We start from the raw sequence: 20,404 nt of genomic DNA, 5'->3' as shown, positions 1-20,404 counted from the left end.
ACCACATTTATGCTGCTGTGCTCTTTAAAATGCCTGGAAACTTTTCTCCTCATTCCTGACAGTATTAATGAAATGATTCCATTAAGGCACAAACTAGGCTAATATTTTATTCAATTAATTTATTTAGATTGAGTCTGATTACTTAGGTATCATGATAATCACCCTGGAAGCATTTGAATAAAATAACCCAATTAATTTAATAAATTCTTAATTTACTCTTGCATTCCAAATGTAATTAAAGAAATCAGTTTAACCCATTAATATGGACTTAGCAACTTGGTTTGTCAAATGAAGACAAAGCAACAAACAAAAATGTCACTCATAAGAACTTTCTCCAGAAACATCAAGTCATTAATGTTCACAAATTTTCAAAAAAGAATGCATAATGATAGCATTATTATTTTATATTTGAAGTAATTTTTACTCCCAAGTGAAATTCTGATTTCTTAACAAATTATAAGCAGCTAATTTTGATTCTACTTATGCATTAGTGAATACTACTATGAATTAAATCACTTTCTTTCCCCAAGAGCTACATATATTAAGAGCTGCTATCAATAATCTGGTACAAGGATCTTGGCCCTCCTAGTATATTCTCCCAGGAAAATTCAATAGCAGCTGTGTGGTAGAGACATAATAAGATGAAAATACTTATATAGACTTTGGTATACCTGTGACCTTTTCAAACCAGAATCACCCAGGCCAGTCTTCATTAGAGCTGAGACCCAACCAAAATAAAGTTCAAGTAACAGAAAGAACACATCCTCTTGACAAGATTGCCTTCAGTATTTTGTAGTCATAATTTGCAAAATGATATGGCAAGCTTTCCTGAACAAAAGAATCATAGGACTACTGATCCCCTGTGATGAAAAATATCACTCCTTCAGAAATTGGAAGCTTTCATGAACTGCATTTTGAAAAGCCATATGTATCCCAAAAGCCACAAAGTGTCATTGCTTTCTGGTACTTTAGTAACAAACACTTAAACCTGAGAAATATGGGGAATGGAACACTGGCATTTCTTTAATCTAAATACTTGATGAGAAAAATGATGCCTGGTAATCCATGAACGGTAACTCATACACAAGGCGTCAGATCTAGAAGCCAGGGGGAAAAGTAGGTGCACATACCTGAGGTCAATGTTGGTGATTTGGTTAGTAAATTAATTCCAAAAAATTATCCTAAACTGTGTCTTCCTTTTAGGCTAATAATCTTGGCATCATTGCTGTCTTTGGCAGCTGTTATTAACAACCCTGCAAATATATCTCTGCCTCTATTCTCAGAAAAACTCCTCTTCATTCTTGTGGGAGATGTCTTACAAAGCCCAAACAAGTAGTCATCTAATTAGAATGGGCATCAGAGTCACAAGTATGTTGGATTCTGAACCATCCCTCTGCTATGCTCTAAAGCTTGTTGGCAGAGAAGGAAAGAGAGAGCTGTTTCCTCCAATTCATCTCCCTTCTTTATAGCACTCTCACAATTCCCCCAGTAAAATGAAAATGAGTCAACTGCATAACCCCATGGCAACAATGTCCAGTCAAAGAGAAAAGTGAATCTTCATAGAGGACATTAGGAGCAGCCTGGCATACTCACTTGTTTGCTACTGACTGATGGTGTCATAGGAACTCTCAACCTCTGCCTAGGCCCTTCTTTTATGGAGCTAAGAACCTGAAGATTCAGGAGCATCAAAAAGTCAGAAGCCAAAACGAAGTCTCCTGCATTTGTGATATATGTTGCTTCTTCTTAAAATGAAACTAATTCTGCAATAGTTCACGATTTATTTTAAAAGAGATGCATACGGCATGCTTAAAGGATAGATATTTGCAATACATCTGTACTGGATTTTACACACACACACACACACACACACACACTCACACACAAACATGCTACTGAAAGTCTCAGCTTAGCCAACCCTCTATCATTAACTTTATTTGATCACTTCTGATTTAGTAACTAGGAATCAGTTGGTACTCACATGGAATATTTCTTTACGGTGCTCTGGGGAAAATGGATTTATGAAGTTGTTTTCAAATTATATTCATCCTTGTTAGTATTTTGAAAAAGAAAAAGGAGAAAACAACACACTGGGTTATATATATTCTCATTTTCTTGTCCAAACAGTTTGTTGCAAGGAGACTACAAGACCACCTTGGGTTATTTTAAACTTCTTTCATTTGTAGCTATGTTTTTGGCCTTCATATGTGTTTATTAGGTGTAATATTATCTGTTTTGTCTGGCTCCTCAAAGCAGCAGCCAGACCATAACAAAGTGAGTGTTGAGAAATACTGTTAACAAGATCAAGATATATACACAAATATTTGCTGCCATCAGCCTTCCTTCACCACAGGAAATTATTTAGGAAAAAGAAGCAGAGTGCCTTGTTCAAAGCAAATCCATGGCCGCAAATGCCATCATTATTATTACTTTGCACTCTAATGTCTCTGCCTTGTTTTTTCCATCTTTTCATACTCATATAATGATTTCTTTTGTTCTAACTTTATCTCAAACCCATAGAACCCTGACACCAACTCTCTCTCACGGATGCCTGCTTTTTGGGTTGTTCTTTGTTCCTTCTCACATCTTCTCCTCAATTATATTTTCCCCTATTTTCTTCAGACATAATACTAGTTTTTCATTATCTTCATCTTCCTTCTCATCCTGCCCTTGCAACCTACAGAGGTAATTCTTTATATATTTCTTCCTGTAGGGGAGAAATTCAACTGATTTGTATCTAGCTAGAGGGAAAGGAGAGGATAGAGAGAGAAGAATAGTTCTTCTGAAGTATTTAGTGTCCAACACATGAGACCCCAGCAAACAATATTCGGATCTTCCACTGAGAGATGGAAGCCCAGCCTTTACGTTTGGAAGCTCCCTGGTGTGCACATACTTTCTCCCAGGTCGTCAATTCTAGGTGCTACTCTGAAGGGATTTTGCACATCAAATTACAATCCCCAGTCAACTGACTTTAAGATAGATTATCAGGTGGGCCTGACCTAATCACATGCACCCTTAGATCTGTGTCTAGAGACATAGGAAATCAGAGACTCAAAGTCGGACATGTTCCTGTTGGTCTGGAAAAAAGGAAACACTAATAAAGGACTGTGAGTGACCTCTAGGAGCCAAGAGGGATCCCTGGCAACATTATTTTAAAATGGGGACATTCCTACAACTACAAGGAACTGAATTCTGCCAACAGGCTTAATGAGCTTGAAAGAGGACATGGAGCCTCAGACAAGGATGACAGTGTGACCAACACTTGGTGGCAGCCTTGATTATAACTGTGTGAAACCCTGAGCAGAGAACCTTAGCTACACTGTGCCCAGACTTTTGACGTACAGGAACTGTAAGATAATAAATTTGCATTTCTTTAAGCCACTAAGTTTACAGTAATTTTTACACAGCAATAGAAAATTAATACATAAATAAATTGCAAAAAAGCAAGTTTGTCATATATCTGCTGTTGCATGGTTGGGTTCTAATATGCTAAAATTATTTTTAACAAAGAAAATTTCATGATTCCAAAATAAAAGGGAAAATGTCTCAAAAGCCTTGTTTAATTGCTTACTAATATTTATATCTATAGATACAGCTAATAAAGATGCTGAAAGAAATTATTACCGGTATCTTAAAGAATTCAGAATACAGGAAATTATAAGCAACAAACCACTATTATAACATCACAAGTATTCACTGATTTTAAGTTTTGGACGCTGAACAAAGGCCTTAGAACCACTTATGTTTTAAAATAACTATTGCTAAGTTCTTTAATGAAGTGCTTCAAAATACTGTAGAAAGGAGAAACTTTGGACTCACCAGAACTCCCTCCCCTTCTCTTTTCATCCTTAGTGAGGGAGATACATGTCCACGGTGTTGATGACAAGGGACAGAATAACAAAATTTGGGGCAGATTCCATTCCTTGAAAGTTTTTTCCAGTGTAGAATGTGTTGTTAACTCTTGCCTCTCCATTGTATGATATATACAATGCCTAATTCCCAATTCCCCCCTTTTTTCTTCCTAGTAGAAGCCCTTTTAATCCAGAGATTCACAATACATCTAGTCCTCAAGGAGGATTTTGATTTGTTTGTGCCAGTTAGATCATGGCCTTCCTTAGTCTAGAGGTAGACATGTGAATTAAGTTTTCCCAATCAGATTGAAGAAAAGGACTATTTTCTAGGTTTAAGGGAGAAAGCTCCCCTCTCCTCTCCTGCTGGCAGTTAATAAGAATTAATGTTGCTCAGGATGTCACTGGCAGCCATCTTAAAACCATAAGGACAACCAGCCCTAGGAGGTAGCTGAGTACAACAGAGGAGAAAGACGAAAAGGAGCTGGATCCTCAATTAGATTAGGCTTCTCATTACAACACACTTGGAGCTCATTCTACCTCTGTACTTCCAGTTATATTAGATAATACATTTCTTTGTTGGTTAAACCCCTTGGAGTTGGGGTTTTTCTGTTATCTGCACCTCAAATATCCTAACAGATAATGTGAGAGATCAATACTCACTGTCAGTATGCTGTTTAAACTTCAGCTGGGCTTAATTCTCAAATGTAAAGCATTTCAAAGGCCTATAAAATTTCATCTCTAGTTTCCCAGGCAACTATCACATGTCACTCATGGATGTTCTGAAGCACACAGGTAATATTCCATCTTATCACCTCAATTTTAAACCTGGAGAAAGACAAGTGAAATGGGTGCCAATAAATCCTAAAGGCTGCAGAGATAAAAGAAAAGAATGAAAATCCAGGAGGCAAAGGAAAGTAAACAATCTACTCTGCTATCTAATTTCCCCTTTTCCACTCTTTGTTTTCATTTCTCTTTTTTAATGCTGCCATGAGAGATTCAAAATTAGATATAAATTTTTCTGGAGGCTAAGTCCTTCTTTCTGCATTAGTTTTCTGGACTCACCTGACCCTTGCATATAAGTAACACCACCTCCTGCAGAGAAAAGATTCAACAATTCCAAATTCATAACCTAAGACCTTTTGTTCTCTTCTCTCCCACATCATAAGAATAAAAATCAATCTTAGACCTAAATAGGTATAATAGACTTTAACGTAAATCATTTAAATGCTAATATTCTTTCTCTCTAAATGATTCTTTGATAAAGCTGAATTATATGCAAAATGATGGAAATAAAATTGAAAAATTATTTTTTGTCAAATTTTATAATGTTTTTTCCCATCATAGGCAATAAGTTGGAGATAATTTCAAGCCAGGGTAGGCAGCTTTGTTCATAGTTGCTTTGGATAGTAACCAAATGAGACTTCCATTCAGGCCACAGAAGAAATCTCATGAGACATAAAACATTCAGAAAAGCTGAGGACTTCTATGTACCCAAGAACTACTCAGCCAGAAACCCAGAAAGTGAGATCATCCCTCACCTGAACTGCTCATTGGCTCCATATTGGCTTCTTGGCTTCCACTTCTTTCGTGCTATCACCTACTGTCCACACAGTAGCCAGCATGATCCTGTTAATTATGAAACAGAACATCATCTCTGCTCAAAACCTCCAACAACTTTTCATCTCACTCAGAACACGATGGCCATCAGACCTCCGTATAATCTGACCTTCTACCACCCTGTTTGACTTTGTATTCTGTGCTACTTTCCTTCTCAAAGTCCACCCCATCCACCTTGGCCTCCTTGATCTTAAAAATGCCAAGCACGCTTCCACTCAGTGCCTCTGGACTTACACGTCCTCTGCCTATGAAGTTCTTCTCAGAGATATTTCCTTAGCTCACCCACTTTAAGTAGGTTTCTGCTGAAATGTCCCTGTATCTATTCAGATACTTTCATTACTCCCTGCCCAACCTATACAAAATAGCACCTTCTATATCACTCTCCATCTCCTCACCCTATTTTCTTAGATTTTTTTCATAGCATTTGTCATCCCTGAACATATTACATAATTTATTGTCTATCATCCATGACAACATGAGCTCCATGACATCAGGAACTTCCCTTTGTTCATTGCTTTATCCCAGCACTTCGAACCAGTACCTGGCACTTGGTTGAAGCTAAATAAGTATTTCTTAAATACATGAATAAACTTTTATTTCAATAAAAGTTGCCAAGAATATTCACAACATATCTAGATAGAATACTGTTTTAATGAAAGCCATTTTATCATATCATTCTGTATAATGAGATTATTTCTCATTCTTTTGCTTTTAAAAAAAAGTTATTTCCTTGGAAACAATCTAAATATTCATCAACAGAGGAATGGATAAAGAAGATGTGGTACATATATGCAATGGAATATTATTCAGTCATAAAAAGAATGAAATAATGCCATTTGCAGCAACATGGATGGACCTAGAGATTATCATACTAAGTGAAGTAAGTCAAAGACAAATATCATATGATATCACTTATATGTGGACTCTAAAAAAATGATACAAATGAACTTATTTACAAAACAGAAACAGACTCACAGATCTCGAAAAAAAACTTATAGTTACCAAAGGGGAAACGTGGTGGGGGAGGTGATAAATTAGGAGATTGGGATTAATATATATGCACTACTATATATAAAATAGATAAACTGCAAGGACCTACCGTATAGCACAGGGAACTATATTCAACATTCTGTAATAATCTATATGGAAAAAGAATCTAATAAAGAATATATATATATAATTCACTTTGCTGTATACCTGAAACTAACACAACATTGTAAATCAACTCTACTCCAATAAAAATTTAAAAGCTATTTCTTTTTAAAAGGGAAATATATATTAATTACAGAGAAATATGTATGTGCATGTGTACATATGTGTGGAAAAATGTAAAGGAAGGAAAACAATGTAGCTACAATTCCATCTATCAAAGGACAACCACTGTTACAAACTATATAGGAAGAAGGTATTTTCATTTCCTGGGAAACAATTTAAATTAACATTTCATTCCATGGATTGAAACATTTTCAGTTTTTGCTAAGAAACTGAGCAAGGCACCATCAAAGACTCACTCACTATTCAGCACAATGTTAGGCTTGATTATTCACAAAGAACACACATTTCAGATTGTCCCAACTGGGAGAAGCCTGGTCTCCCCATACTAGAACAAATACCAGCTTTAGCAGTTTTCTAGGAAGTAGACAAAGAAAACAAACAAATCAACAAAACATCAAAAGGCAAAAACCAAACAATTAAAAATGTCAGTGAACTTCCTCTAGCATTTCATTCAAATACAGTTATAAGTGGAGCAAAACTATATTTACCCTCCCTAATGCCTCTATGTTATTAGCAATTAAAATGTCCCTCTGTAAGAAGCTCAAGGCCCTACATCCTTTCTTTGAATTATTATCCATGAATCAATTACAATTTGATATTTTATATATATATATATATATATTATGTACAAAAAAATTTTTAAATAAAATTTACGTTAAATCTCTTCTGGCACTGTGGCTGCAGCGTTCGACTTTTACATAATTGACTGTGCTATGACTGTTTGGATGTTCTTCTAAGCTTGTAGCACATATCATTAGCATTTCCATAATGTCAATATTCTAGTTAAATTTTGTCCTTTGAATTCGTCTACCTAAATAAGAAAATTCAATTTTGAAATTAATTCATCTCCATTCATTTATCTGGCAAAACAAGTTCAAATTATGTATTTTCAAGTTACCTAAGGTTTTAATGTTTTTAGAGGTTTGTTTCATTTGAATTTTCAAAATCATATGGCAGATGTTTTCAAATGACATATTTTTGTTGTTGTTGTTGACATTCCCCATTATACATATATCTTAATACTCCCTCTGGAGTCCTCAATAGGACTGCTTAAAATGTTACTGGGAAAAACAAAAAAAAGACATGACATGCTGACATGCAAGTCAGTGGCTTAGGAAAGACTATTCCCATACTGAGGGTAGTCAGCTTAAACTGACTCAGCCCATGTCCAAAAGTTTAAATATTTATAGTGTTCTTTGTCTTTTACCAATTCAGAGATTGTTATTTTCCAAAATTTAATTGCAATCTCCATTTTACTAATAATATTCATTCTTCTTATAGAACAGGAAAACTCAGCAATGCACAGAGGACAGATTGTTTTGATCTAAAACTCATGTCCTACACTAAAATTTAGCCCCAGTTACTGGGGAAGATATGTCATAAAGCCACTGTCAATAGGATCTGTGCTCTAAAGAGAGAAGCAGGGGCTTTATTTTACTACTAGGAAATGCACCGTTAAATAAATCTATACTGCGTTTTCTTAAACCACAATCTAAGACCATCGAGCAAATGAGTGAGAAATTTAGGTTAAGGCTTGAGCCTCCTTTAAACATTTATCATGACGTTACAGGAATACATTGTTCCTCCAGCTTCCCAAATAGGTGCCACGTGGAGAAGCTAATGTCCAAGAGCATCTAAAGTGTAACCATAATGTTGACTCAGAGTATGCATATCCTCATTCATTAAATCTTATGTTTATTGATTGATGCCTACCTTATGTTAAACACTCTTCTAGGGGCAGGGGAACCAAGCAAAGTCCTGTCACTCAAGGAGCTTATAACCAATCATCTCACAAAAGCTGAAGGTTTAACCAATATACATCAGGCTTCTCAGAGTAAACAGATAGATGTTTTCGGGGGATTTAATCTCATGATATATCCAGTCTTGTACCATTTAAAAAATGTCCTCAGCATCACCTGGGGGGGCTTATAAAAAGTAGATTCCTTGGCCCGCTTGACACTGAATCAGAATCTATTAGATTACGGCCCAGATATGCACTCCATTGTCAAGAATTGGAAACCAGCAGAAAAGAGAATAAAAGGAATTTCCAAACCTCTCCCTCTCCACTCCTTTGTCAGCCTGAATCCAACCCCTCTGGTGTTTCTCCTCCCTCTAGTTCACAGAGCTGAAAATGTTGTTCAGCTTGAGGTAATAATGATAACTATAATCATACAAATTGCATATTCCACTCCCCGTGGTGCTGCACAGAGAACTGATGGCCTTGTGCAGGCAGGGCAGTCATGTATCAAAGCTGCAGGACCTGTGTAGAATTCAGGAAATGCCAGTGCTCTCCTTCGCTTTATGTTCCTTGTAACCTTGCTGTCTCTCTCAGTTGCTGTAGCAGAGAACAGGTAATCCATCAAAAGAGAAACATCATAAACTACCCTTCTGCCTTCCAAAGTACCCTTTTCTCCTCCACCTTCTGATTTCAAAATTGAAGCTGGAAGGAATTTTAAGACAGTGTGGAATGCTTGGGGCTCTCAGAATCCTGGCCCCAGCCTTTTGGTCCTCAGCCTATCCCAACTGAGTCTTTCTTATTAGAGAGATCTCCTCTCCTCTCAAAAGACACTGGACTTTTCCAGAAAGCAGTCACAAATTCCACAGAAATTGCATTGCGGGCAAGGACGCGTTTCTATCAGATTTGTCAAGCAGTCTGGTTCAACTTCCAGTGCCTGACAAGACCTGTGCTCATCTCTGAATGTGCCAGTACTTTTGCACAGTTTCCTCACATGTGGGAGTATGGGAGTATGTATATGTGATCTTTTCTTTATGCTTTTGAAAGAAGAACAATAAAGACCAAAAAGACACAGGAAAAAAGGGGAGGAAAATTTATCATGAAAATTTAATCCATGTCCAGTGTTTTTAGCAGTTTGGGAGCAAGTACAAACTCCATTATTTGTGCAGCTATTTCTGTCACCTCCCAGTGATCCTCAGAGCTGGACCCTCCACTGCCCAGGGAGACAGAGTTTTGCAGTTTTTGAAGGACCCTGGTCATAAGTTTATTAGGATGTAAAACCCAGCTATTTTACTGGAAGCATTTCCATTTTTTATGCATACTGAATCTGCTAATGGACTGTCTCATGTTCTTTGCTCTTTTTAATTCAATATTCTGTCACTTTCATTTTCAAGATGTCTCAAAGAAAACTAAATTATTATGATGTGCTTGATATGCAAGAATCAAAATGGACTAATATCCTAACATACCTTCAGTTTAGTATTTGTGGACCAAAGATTGTTTTTATAGGTAATTTCTTAAAATGTATGAAGTGCCCTACTTCCATTGTCACTCACATAAGAAGGTCAGTGACACCATTTTATATGAACTAAGGAAAATTTCAGTTTATTATGGAAATAAATGTACTAATCAATCTGTTGAGGGAACACTATCATAGAGTTATTATATGTGGATTCTCCACCATATGTAGCTTATATGTAAGGTATACATAGTACTTAAACATAAACATGGGTACATTTTTCCCCCAATAGAAATTAATCATCACTGCTTTTGAAAGCCACCAGTGCCTCTCCCAAATAGCAACTCCTTTATTCCACATCCAGAGGTAGCCCATTCCTTTTTTTTTTTTGATAGCTTTATCACCTATGTCTGTATCCCTAATCAACAAAATTTAATTTTGTTTATTAACTTTTTTATAAATGAATTTTATAAATTCATTCATTTTGCTGTCTACTATGTTTACTTAATATAACTTGTGACATTCATCTAGATGATAGAGTTAACTTTATTTTCACTGCTGAATATTATTCCATTGTACAAATATCACACTTTTTTATTTATTCAGTTTTTAGTCAGTGGACATTTGAAGTGCCTCCATTTTAAAATTTTCTTTTATTTTTCACTCCTAAAAATAAATTAGTTCTGGGACTCCCCTGGCGGTCTAGTGGCTAAGACTCCACACTCCCAATGCAGGAGGCCTGGGTTCAATCCCTGGTCAGGGAACTAGATCTCGCATACCACAACTAAAAGATCCTGCGTGCTGCATCTAAGACCCGGCACAGCCGAATAAATAAATTAAGTAAATAAATATTAAAAAAAATAAATTACTTATTTTCATCAGATATTGTTAAATGTAAACAAAATCTAGGTTTTAACTTCCTGTTAGATCCACAAAGAAGTAACTACACTGTGCAAGGTTCATTGTTTGATTCTACTTAGGAAGTAGGCCACGGATGTTTCTTTAGCTTTGTTTATTGTTTTCTCCCCTCTGTTTCTGCAGTTTGAACCTCTCTTCTCATTCCCCACCATTGTACCCACTTTCCACAGAATTTCCAATATACCAAAAACAAAAACACAAAGAAAACTTTACTTCACATAAGCAATGAAAACATGCCCTGGCAATCATAAAGAAAATAGTAAGGAAATCTTTCTGTACTCTGTCTCCTGCCTATTATTTCATATTGCATGTATTAAGGTATGTGTTTTTACTCGAAATATTTGTGAAATTTGTTGGCGAATTTCTGTTCAGAAAACTATCTGTGTAAGTTTCTCAGCACCAAGTGTCTACTTCTGATTTATTAGCTCCAGCACCTCTCTTGGACATCTGCTGCATCTCCAGGCGGCTCATCTACTTGTCCCCTTTGGCTACTGAGCTTTACGGACTGTTTCAGGAAGTTTATTACTACTTCAAAGATGGAACATACTGCTTTGTCAGTCAGCCTCTCAGTCAGACAATGCTATTACTTGTCTAGTCCCTGCACTACTGCCTCTCACAGATGAGGGGGTAATAGGATGCTGTCTAATCTTCTCCAAACACATTTTGCCAGTAAGAAATAGGAAGGAGTCCTCACACCCGGCCATTTCAGATATAGCCCTGCTTACCTGGATCTTAATGGTTCTTAAAGCCTCTGGAATTTGATTACTGGTTACTAATCCTGCCTTCTCCACTAACTATCTGTACATTCTTAATCAAATTAGGTAACCTAATGCTGCCTCAGTTTACTTGTCTGGAAAGTGGGATATAAAACAATACCGCATCAGTTAGTTCTTGCTGTGTAACAAAACCCGAAAACTTAGCAGCATAAAACAATAATCATTTATTATTTCTCATGACTCTGTGTGTTGTCTGGGCTGGTCTGATGTTCTGTGCTGGACTTGACTGATCTCAACATGACTTATTCAGGATGTACTCTCAGCTGGCAGGTTAGCTGAGGATTGGCTGGTATAGGAGAGCTTTAGTTGGGTTATTCAGCTCTGCTGCACATGGTCTCTCAGCCTGGATTAGTCCTCATGCTAATGGCAAGGTTTTAAGAGCATGAGGACATAATTAGCCAAATGTTACTTCGCTAAAGCAATTCACAGGGTTAGCCCAGAGTCAAAATAGATGGAAACTACAAAGTTAAAGCAGAAAAGGAGGCAATACTTGGGTCCATCAATACAATAATTTTACCTAATAATGTCAATCTCTAATCAAAAATGTGAGAATTAATCCATGCAAATATCTTGGTATAATGTCAGATACATAATAAAAACTGGTAAAGAACCAGTTATCACCCTACTATCTAGGAGAGGAATAATGTCTTCTTGTCCAAAATATGTTTATTAAATAGAAAGGCAATGACTGCTTTCTTCTGTTCCCAGAATTAAGAAAAAAATTCCTAAAAAAATTATCACTGAAAAAAATGTAGACTTTATTCCCAAGAACCTCTATATAGGGAGTCAGCAAATACTTTCTATAAAAGGGTGGAGAGTAAATAATTTAGACTCTGAAGGCCATATGTCTCTGTCACAACTACTCAACTCTACCATTGTAGTGAGAAAGCAGCCATACATAAAAATGTCACCAAATGGGCACAGCGATGTTCCAACAAAACTTTATTTACAAAAACAGGTGATGCATCAGATTTGGCCCAGAAGCCATATAGTTCACTGTTTCCAAATGTAAATGAACAAATGACCTAGCATGTGAAAGCCTGGGAAGCTTATAAAGAACTTAACCAGTTAGTATGATTTACTCCTAGGTTCACTAGTCTTCTATTTTATTTTTTCTGAAGTTTTCAGTATACTATTGAAATGACAATTATTATGAGGCATATACACTCCAAATATCAAGCAATCAACAGATAAAGCCTGTTATACCAGAATATGGATACATTGGTGTAATATAGGTTGTATTTCCTATACAAAGTTTTCATTGTATAGGAAAACCAAAATAGCAAATCGTTTTCAGATTATTTGCCATAAGAAAGCTCTTAAATAATATAGCTTATTGATGATTGATAGAAGATTCCTGCCCATATATTCAAAGCATGGCAATATAAATCACATATTTTCATTTGTAAGGAGTAAATGATATTCATATTCTGATGCGATTTATTATTTTGAAGTTGAACACAATGTGACTTTATAAGTATGAAGGTGCATTAGACTGTGTTATTAATGTTACAATAGTTGGGTACAGCTATAATTTGGCTCCATAAAAAACAGCAGTAATATATTTTGGATGCTCTAAATTAACAGTGATTTTAAAGCTGTGATAACATAGGCCATCGTAAGACATATATTAATGGAACCATCTAGTAAGAAGTTTACTCTTCCACTTTACTAAGAAGCATCTTTCGGGCAAAGAATTATTTTTACTGCCTAGTCCTTCTTCATGGCAAGTTTTGAGTGTAGATTTAGAGAGGGAAAATCACTCAGGAAATATTGAAAATCTACAAACATGTGTTTGGAGAAAATAAAAATCGATCATAGCATTACAACCATTTCTATACATTTTCCATGTATAGAAAAGTTAACTTTTCTGAAAAGTTGTCTTATTAGTTCACTTACATTTGCATTCAATCTCTAAATATCCCTTGCTCGGCAACTCTTATTCAACTTTCCTGATTATATTTATCATAGATCACGTATATTCTCTGGTTTTTGTTTTTTGGGTTTCTTTTGGTATTTGAGACCTGTGGTCTTAGATTTTTTTAACACTATTTTTTTAACATCTTTATTGAGTTTAATTGCTTTACAATGGTGTGTTAGTTTCTGCTTTATAACAAAGTGAATCAGCTATACATATACATATATCCCCATATCTCCTCCCTCTTGCATCTGCCTCCCAACCTCTCTAACCCACCCCTCTAGGTGGTCACAAAGCACGGAGCTGATCTCCCTGTGCTATGCGGCTGCTTCCCACTAGCTATCGATTTAACATTTGGTAGTATATAAAAGTCCATGCCATTGTCTCACTCCGTCCCAGCTTACCCTTCCCCCTCCCCGTGTCCTCACGTCCATTCTCTATGACTGTATCTTTATTCCTGCCCTGCCCCTAGGTCCTTCAGAACATTTTTTTTTTTTTTAGATTCCATATATATGTGTTAGCATATGGTATTTGTTTTTCTCTTTCTGACTTACTTCACTCTGTATGACAGACTCTAGGTCCATCCACCTCACTACAAGTGACCCAGTTTCATTTCTTTTTATGGCTGAGTAATATTCCATTATATATGTGTACCACATCTTCTTTATCCATTCCTCTGTCGACGGACATTTAGGTTGTTTCCATGTCCTGGCTATTGTAAATAGTGCTGCAATGAGCATTGGGGTACATGTGACTTTTCTGAGTTATGGTATTCTCAGGGTATATGCCCAGTAGTGGGATTGCTGGGTCATGTGGTTGTTCTATTTTTAGTTTTTTTAAGGAACCTCATACTGTTCTCCACAGTGGCTGTACCAATTTACATTCCCACCAACAAAGCAAGAGTGTTCCTTTTTCTCTGAACCCTCTCCAGCATTTATTGTTTATAGATATTTTGATGATGGCCATTCTGACTTGTGTGAGGTGATACCTCATTGTGGTTTTGATTTGCATTTCTCTAATAATTAGTGATGTTGAGCATCTTTTCATGTTTCTCTTGGCCATCTGTATGTCTTCTTTGATGAAATGTCTACTTAGGTCTTCCACCTATTTTTTGATTGTGTTGTTTGTTTTTTTGATATTGAGTTGCATGAGCTGTTTGTATATTTTGGAGATGAATCCTTTGTCCATTTCTTTGTTTGCAAATATTTTCTCCCATTCTGAGGGTTGTCTTTTTGTTTTGTTTATGGTTTCCTTTTCTGCGCAAAAGCTTTTAATTTTAATTAGGTCCCATTTGCTTATTTTTATTTGTTTTTGTTTTGTTTTTTCTCTTTTTTTCCATTTGCTTATTTTTGTTTTTATATCCATTACTCTAGGAGGTGGGTCATAAAAGAACTTGCTGTGATTCATGTCAAAGAGTGTTATGCCTATGTGTTCCTCTAAGAGTTTTATAGTGTCTGGTCTTTCATTTAGGTCTTTAATCCATTTGGAGTTTATTTTTGTGTATGGTGTTAGGGAGTGTTCTAATTCCATTCTTTTACATGTAGCTGTCCAGTTTTCTCAGCACCACTTATTGAAGAGGCTGTCTTTTCTCCATTGTATATTCTTGCCTCCTTTCTCATAGATTAGGTGACTATAGGTGTGTGGGTTTATCTCTGGGCTTTCTATCCTGTTCCATTGATCTATATTTCTTTTTTTGTGCCAGTTCCATACTGTCTTGATTACTGTAGCTTTGTTGTATAGTCTGAAGTCCAGGAGCCTGATTCCTCCAGCTCTGTTTTTCTTTCTCAAGATTGCTTTGGCTATTCGGGGTCTTTTGCGTTTCCATAAAAACTGTAAAATTTTTTGTTCTAATTCTTTAAAAATATGCCATTGGTAATTTGATAGGGATTGCACTGAGTCTGTAGATTGCTTTGGATAGTATAGTCATTTTCACAATATTGATTCTTCCAATCCAGGAGCATGGTATATCTCTCCATCTGTTTGTGTCACGTTTGATTTCTTTCATCAGTGTTTTATAGTTTTCCGAGTACAGGTCTTTTGCCTCCTTAGGTAGGTTTACTCCTAGGTATTTTATTCTTTTTGTTGCAGTGGTAAATGGGATTGTTTCCTCACTTTCCCTTTCCGATCTTTCATTGTTAGTGTATAGGAAAACAAGAGATTTCTGTGCATTAATTTTGTATCATGCCACCTTACCAAATTCATTGATTAGCTCTAGTAGTTTTCTGGTGGATCTTTAGGATTTTCTATGTATTGTATCATGTCATCTGCAAACAGTTTCAGTTTTACATCTTCTTTTCTAATTTGTATTCCTCTTATTTCTTTTTCTTCTCTGATTGCCGGGGCTAGGACTTCCAATACTATGTGGAATAATAGTGATAAGAGTGGAATTTTCACCATGTCTACTATACAAATGACTTTAGGTGACTTACATATTTATTGATTTTCATTTTTTTATTGAGATATAATTGACATAGAATATTGTGTAAGTTTAAGATGTACAGCATGTTGATTTGACACATTTATATATTCCAATATGATTATCACCAGAGCATTAGCTAACACCTCGATCACATTACATAATTATCATTTATTTTTCTATTGCTTTTTAAAACAAACCTTTTTTAAATATCATGGCACTCAGGCCACTGTGCTTATATAATTATATAGGTTAGGTAGGCAGGAAAGGAGAGAGATAATTCTTCCAGGAATTTGGATGCAATGATTACTATATTTGAACACTCAATTTTGTTTTGAACATGGTGGGAGTCAAAGCAAAAATGAAACCATAGGGATTTACATGTTTCTCACTGTAAGATAAAAATAAATGCAAAGTTCTATGGAATAGACATGTTTTCTTGGAACAAAACTAAGGAAAATGTGACTATTTTTTCACAAGATTAAAACTTGTCCATCTTTTAACTCTTACTATGTCTTACTAAAAGCCAAGAAAATGTATAAGGACAGTGGACTGTTAGCTCAGCCAGGAAGGTCTAGATATATCTTCTGGTTATCTAAAATGATACAGGGATAGGACTTGGAAAATAAAGTAAGAGAAATGAATGGATAATAGTCCCTAGTGCATTTATCTAGTATCTTATATTTAATTTGTAAATTCTTTCTTATATATTATTGATGAGCACCTTGCCAAATATGGATAAATTATTATCACCGCATGATTATGACAGTCTTCCCTACAATAGAAACATAGAATTATCTGCTTATCTCATAGTGACTTAAAACTATTAAATTTAAATCCATTAAATGTTTAAAATTTTTTTGTACAATGCCAGGCTTTCTTGAAAATAAAGCCACTATGTAAATTTTGCCAGCTAAAGTATCTTCTCTGTTGGAGAAAATATTTTCTCAATAATTTGGGGAAGATTTTTATCATACACCAATCCTTCAGTTTTATTTTAGGAGTTCTAATAGATGATGATATGCATTTTGTCAGTCATATAAATTTTTTTAGGTATCTGGTATGAGTCTAATTAAAATAAAATTCTTTGTACAAAAACGATAAGAATTTTCAGTAAAGTGGGCAGGAAATATAGCAGATTTTTACCACATTGTGAAGGGTCTGAGATTCTGCTTCTCTTTGCTTGTGTCCTTTAGAATAACCAGCCCTTCAGCTGGTCAGTGGTACACAAAGTTTCAGTTGTCAATGAATTTTACAGATCATGCTAGTTGCTGCTTTATTCCCAAGGAAGGAGTCAACAACTCTTAACTTAGCAGGCATCACGGTTCAGTTGAGCTTGACAACATCTCAGGAAATGTACTTAAAAGGACTTGAATTGGACTTTTCTATTTTATCCTTATTCAGAGAGGCCATCAGATCGTTATGTGCCATTTCTCATTCCCAGCAGGGCAATGATATTATCCTCAGAGGGTGCTGTGTTGGCATCTCTTGCTCCCACAATTCATTGTATAATTTTTAATGCCTTGTGACATGCAAGTGGGAATCGTATACGTAATACGAGTAGGCTAATCTAACCTACTCCTATAATATTGTTCTTCTGCTTGCTAGTAGGTTCCTGTATTTTATATTCTCTTCCTTGCCATTTTTCAATAGTTTTCGTGTTAAATGAGATAAGCTCTGCCAAATTAGAGTGAAGAACTTATTCCTTCAGTCTTCACTTATCTCTCCCTTCTATTCAGATCAGCAGCTTATACTTACTGAGCACTTAGTAGGGGCCACCCCTGTGTTCTAAGTGCCTTACATACACTAACAGATTGAATCAGAACAACAGTCCTAGGAAGTGAACACTACTAGGATCATCTTTTCAGAGATGAGGAAAACTAAGCCAGTCAGTTCAAGGTGATACAGCTAGTAAGTGTAGGAGCCAGAAGTCTAACCCAGGCAGCCTAATTCCAGACTAGGCTCTGAAATCATTAATCTATTCTGCCTCTCAATCGTTCAAGAACCAGGTCAAATATCTGGTTCCACTACTTACTAGTTGTGTGATTTCAGTCAAGTCCTATGAACTAATTAAGGCTCTGTTTCCACATCTCTAAAAAGATGCCTAATACCCTCATCAAAGAGTTGTTTGTGGGCATTGGATGGGGCCATAAACATAACAGCCATTTGTAAAATCAGAGCATGACTATATAGTAAGGAAAATAAGAATTTTTTAAATTGCTGTAATGGATGAAGAATAAACTTCATCCCTTCACTTATGAAAGGGGCAGGGGGAGTAATGGGAGAAAAGACAAATATTTACTAAGTATCTGTTCTATTTATGAAATAATAGACTCGAAGGTGGCAAAGCAAAAGATGACTTAGTAAAATTAATAGACCAGTGATTTTACTCTTAGTCTTCTTTAAAAAAATATAGTTGAGATTTGACCAATTATGCATATATGTCAGTATGTAAAAGTAATGGTTAATATTGGAGTGAAATATAAAATTCAAAATTCAAATACACTATCTTGGAAAAGGTGGTAGAAATGGCACTATGGGGTGCCTGGAGTTAGATGTCATCATGCTTGGAGAGCTTTATAGAGCAGACAGTTCTTTAGCAGAGGAATAAGATTAGGTGAGAAAGGGGAGAGAGGGCATTTGGACATAAGAACTGATACGTGGGCTGATTTAAAAGCTTGAATGTATGAAGCTTGTTTACAAGCAAGCCATCCTGGCTGACAAGGATGATGACGTTAACGAGAGATGAGAGAGTTAAATGGACAAGGTTCTCCAGAGAATATTTTAAATCTTAGATTTTTTGTAATAGAGTGCTGGGTTATTCAAATAGGTTAAGATCTTTTTTAAAACATCATTTTAAAAGAAAGGCTATTAAAAAATGGAGAAAAAATGAACAAGACTTGCTTGTGTATATTTGTCTTTGATTAAGAAGAGATGAGAGTGCTCAAATTAGTTTGTAATTTGGCCATGTAAGTAGACATTTCTCAATGGAAAACAAAAATAACAAGGTTAGAGCCTGACTTTATTCAAATGGAAAAAGAGATACAAAGTGACATACTTTGAGCTATTTCTATTTTTAATCTGCATGTGAAATTTCAAAAAATAAGATGAGGTAAGTGACATTCTTAAACCTAGGGGTGACATTTTCTTTTAGAATAGTTGTTAATTGAGGACCAGAGCTATCTCCAAACAATATCATTACAAATACTTTGCAAAAAAACCCAAAATAAGCGTTTTCATAATTATCAAGGATAATTCCTACATTTCCTACATTTGAAGTATTTGTTTCTTCAAATCATTTCCCTAAATATTATTCATCAAGATTCACAACTTATCTATACCTATAATCTTATTAATATCTATAATCTCTTATATATAATCTTACATATCTTATTACAAGATATATTTTATTATTCCCATTTTAAAGAAGAGAAAATTGAGGCTCAACAAAACAAGTGATTTATTTGCAGGAAAACAGTATAAGGAGGAACACAATAGAACACTATGACCTCAGTCCCTAGTACTCTGACCTCAGAATTCCAGAACACTACACCTGTTTTTCAGTCAGTACCTACATTTGCTGAATTCATGAATTTAACAACTCCTTTAAGGCCCTTGCATTTTTCAATTTCTGGAAGCAAAGTAAATCATTACATAAATAAATATATAAACAAACGTTTAAGGTAGAAACGATATTAAAGTAGTGAGTGGCACTGGTTGATTTTAAATAAAAACATCATAGCTTGTACTTAGCTACTTTTTTTTAAACTTTCTTTTCCTCTTATTTACTTAATCTTTATGTTGTTGAGTTGTTTATAAAATAATAATGTTAGAGCTCAAGAGAGAAAAATGAGTTTCATTTCCCCCACCAATAACTTGTAAGTAAGGAAATACAGATTACCCTCTGATAGTTAAATTAGAAAAATCAATGAACCTAATGAATGAGTTGTCTGGTTTAATATGGTTTCTGGCTAACAGCCTTATAAATTTCCATAGAATTATCTATGTAATGATGCAAAGATGTAAATTCACAAGACCTAAATATCAAGATGATCATATAATGTATCAGTGGTATGTAAGAGGAATTTCTAGTAAATATAAGTTAGAAGGGACTAGATGAAGGGTGGGAAATGATTTTACTTCATGTTTTGCTCCATGAAACATGATATCCTCCAGTTGAAAGAACATGAGGACCCATAGCACGCTTCCCACTGACGCACAGCCTCTTGCTTAGGGAGCCAGGGTCTACTCCAGCAGAAAACTTCATAGTCATTTACTGCCAAATGGCAGTGATTATAATTTTTCATATACTCCCCTATATAGCATGTCAGAAGAATATCTAGTAGGATAAGGAAAAAAATCCCACTGAAACATGAGTCTTGCTAGATGAAATAGCTACTAAGTTTAAAAATGCAGTCAGGAAACATACATACTAACCTGTT

At 35.5% G+C, this 20,404-nt stretch overlaps 1 protein-coding gene across 2 annotated transcripts in view; it reads right to left on the bottom strand.

The window, feature by feature from the left end:
* The window catches only part of LOC109547760 (zinc finger MYM-type protein 6-like), an 834,957-nt gene that overhangs the window by 105,316 nt on the left and 709,237 nt on the right, over positions 1 to 20,404 (bottom strand). Inside the window, exons 6-8 of one of the 2 annotated variants that reach the window (XM_073804272.1) lie at positions 5,387 to 5,474; positions 4,509 to 4,673; positions 1,979 to 2,046 (exon numbers count right to left, since the gene is read on the bottom strand). The gene's annotated coding sequence lies outside the window, so the exon portion shown is untranslated. The remainder of the gene's footprint in view (positions 1 to 1,978; positions 2,047 to 4,508; positions 4,674 to 5,386; positions 5,475 to 20,404) is intronic. The other variant, XM_073804273.1, reaches the window with a different exon arrangement.

Source organism: Tursiops truncatus, chromosome 4 (assembly GCF_011762595.2).
Source record: "Tursiops truncatus isolate mTurTru1 chromosome 4, mTurTru1.mat.Y, whole genome shotgun sequence".
Taxonomy (NCBI): Eukaryota; Metazoa; Chordata; class Mammalia; order Artiodactyla; family Delphinidae; genus Tursiops; species Tursiops truncatus.
The sequence above is the reverse complement of the archived record's forward strand: the minus strand, read 5'-3'. Positions and strand labels throughout refer to the sequence as shown.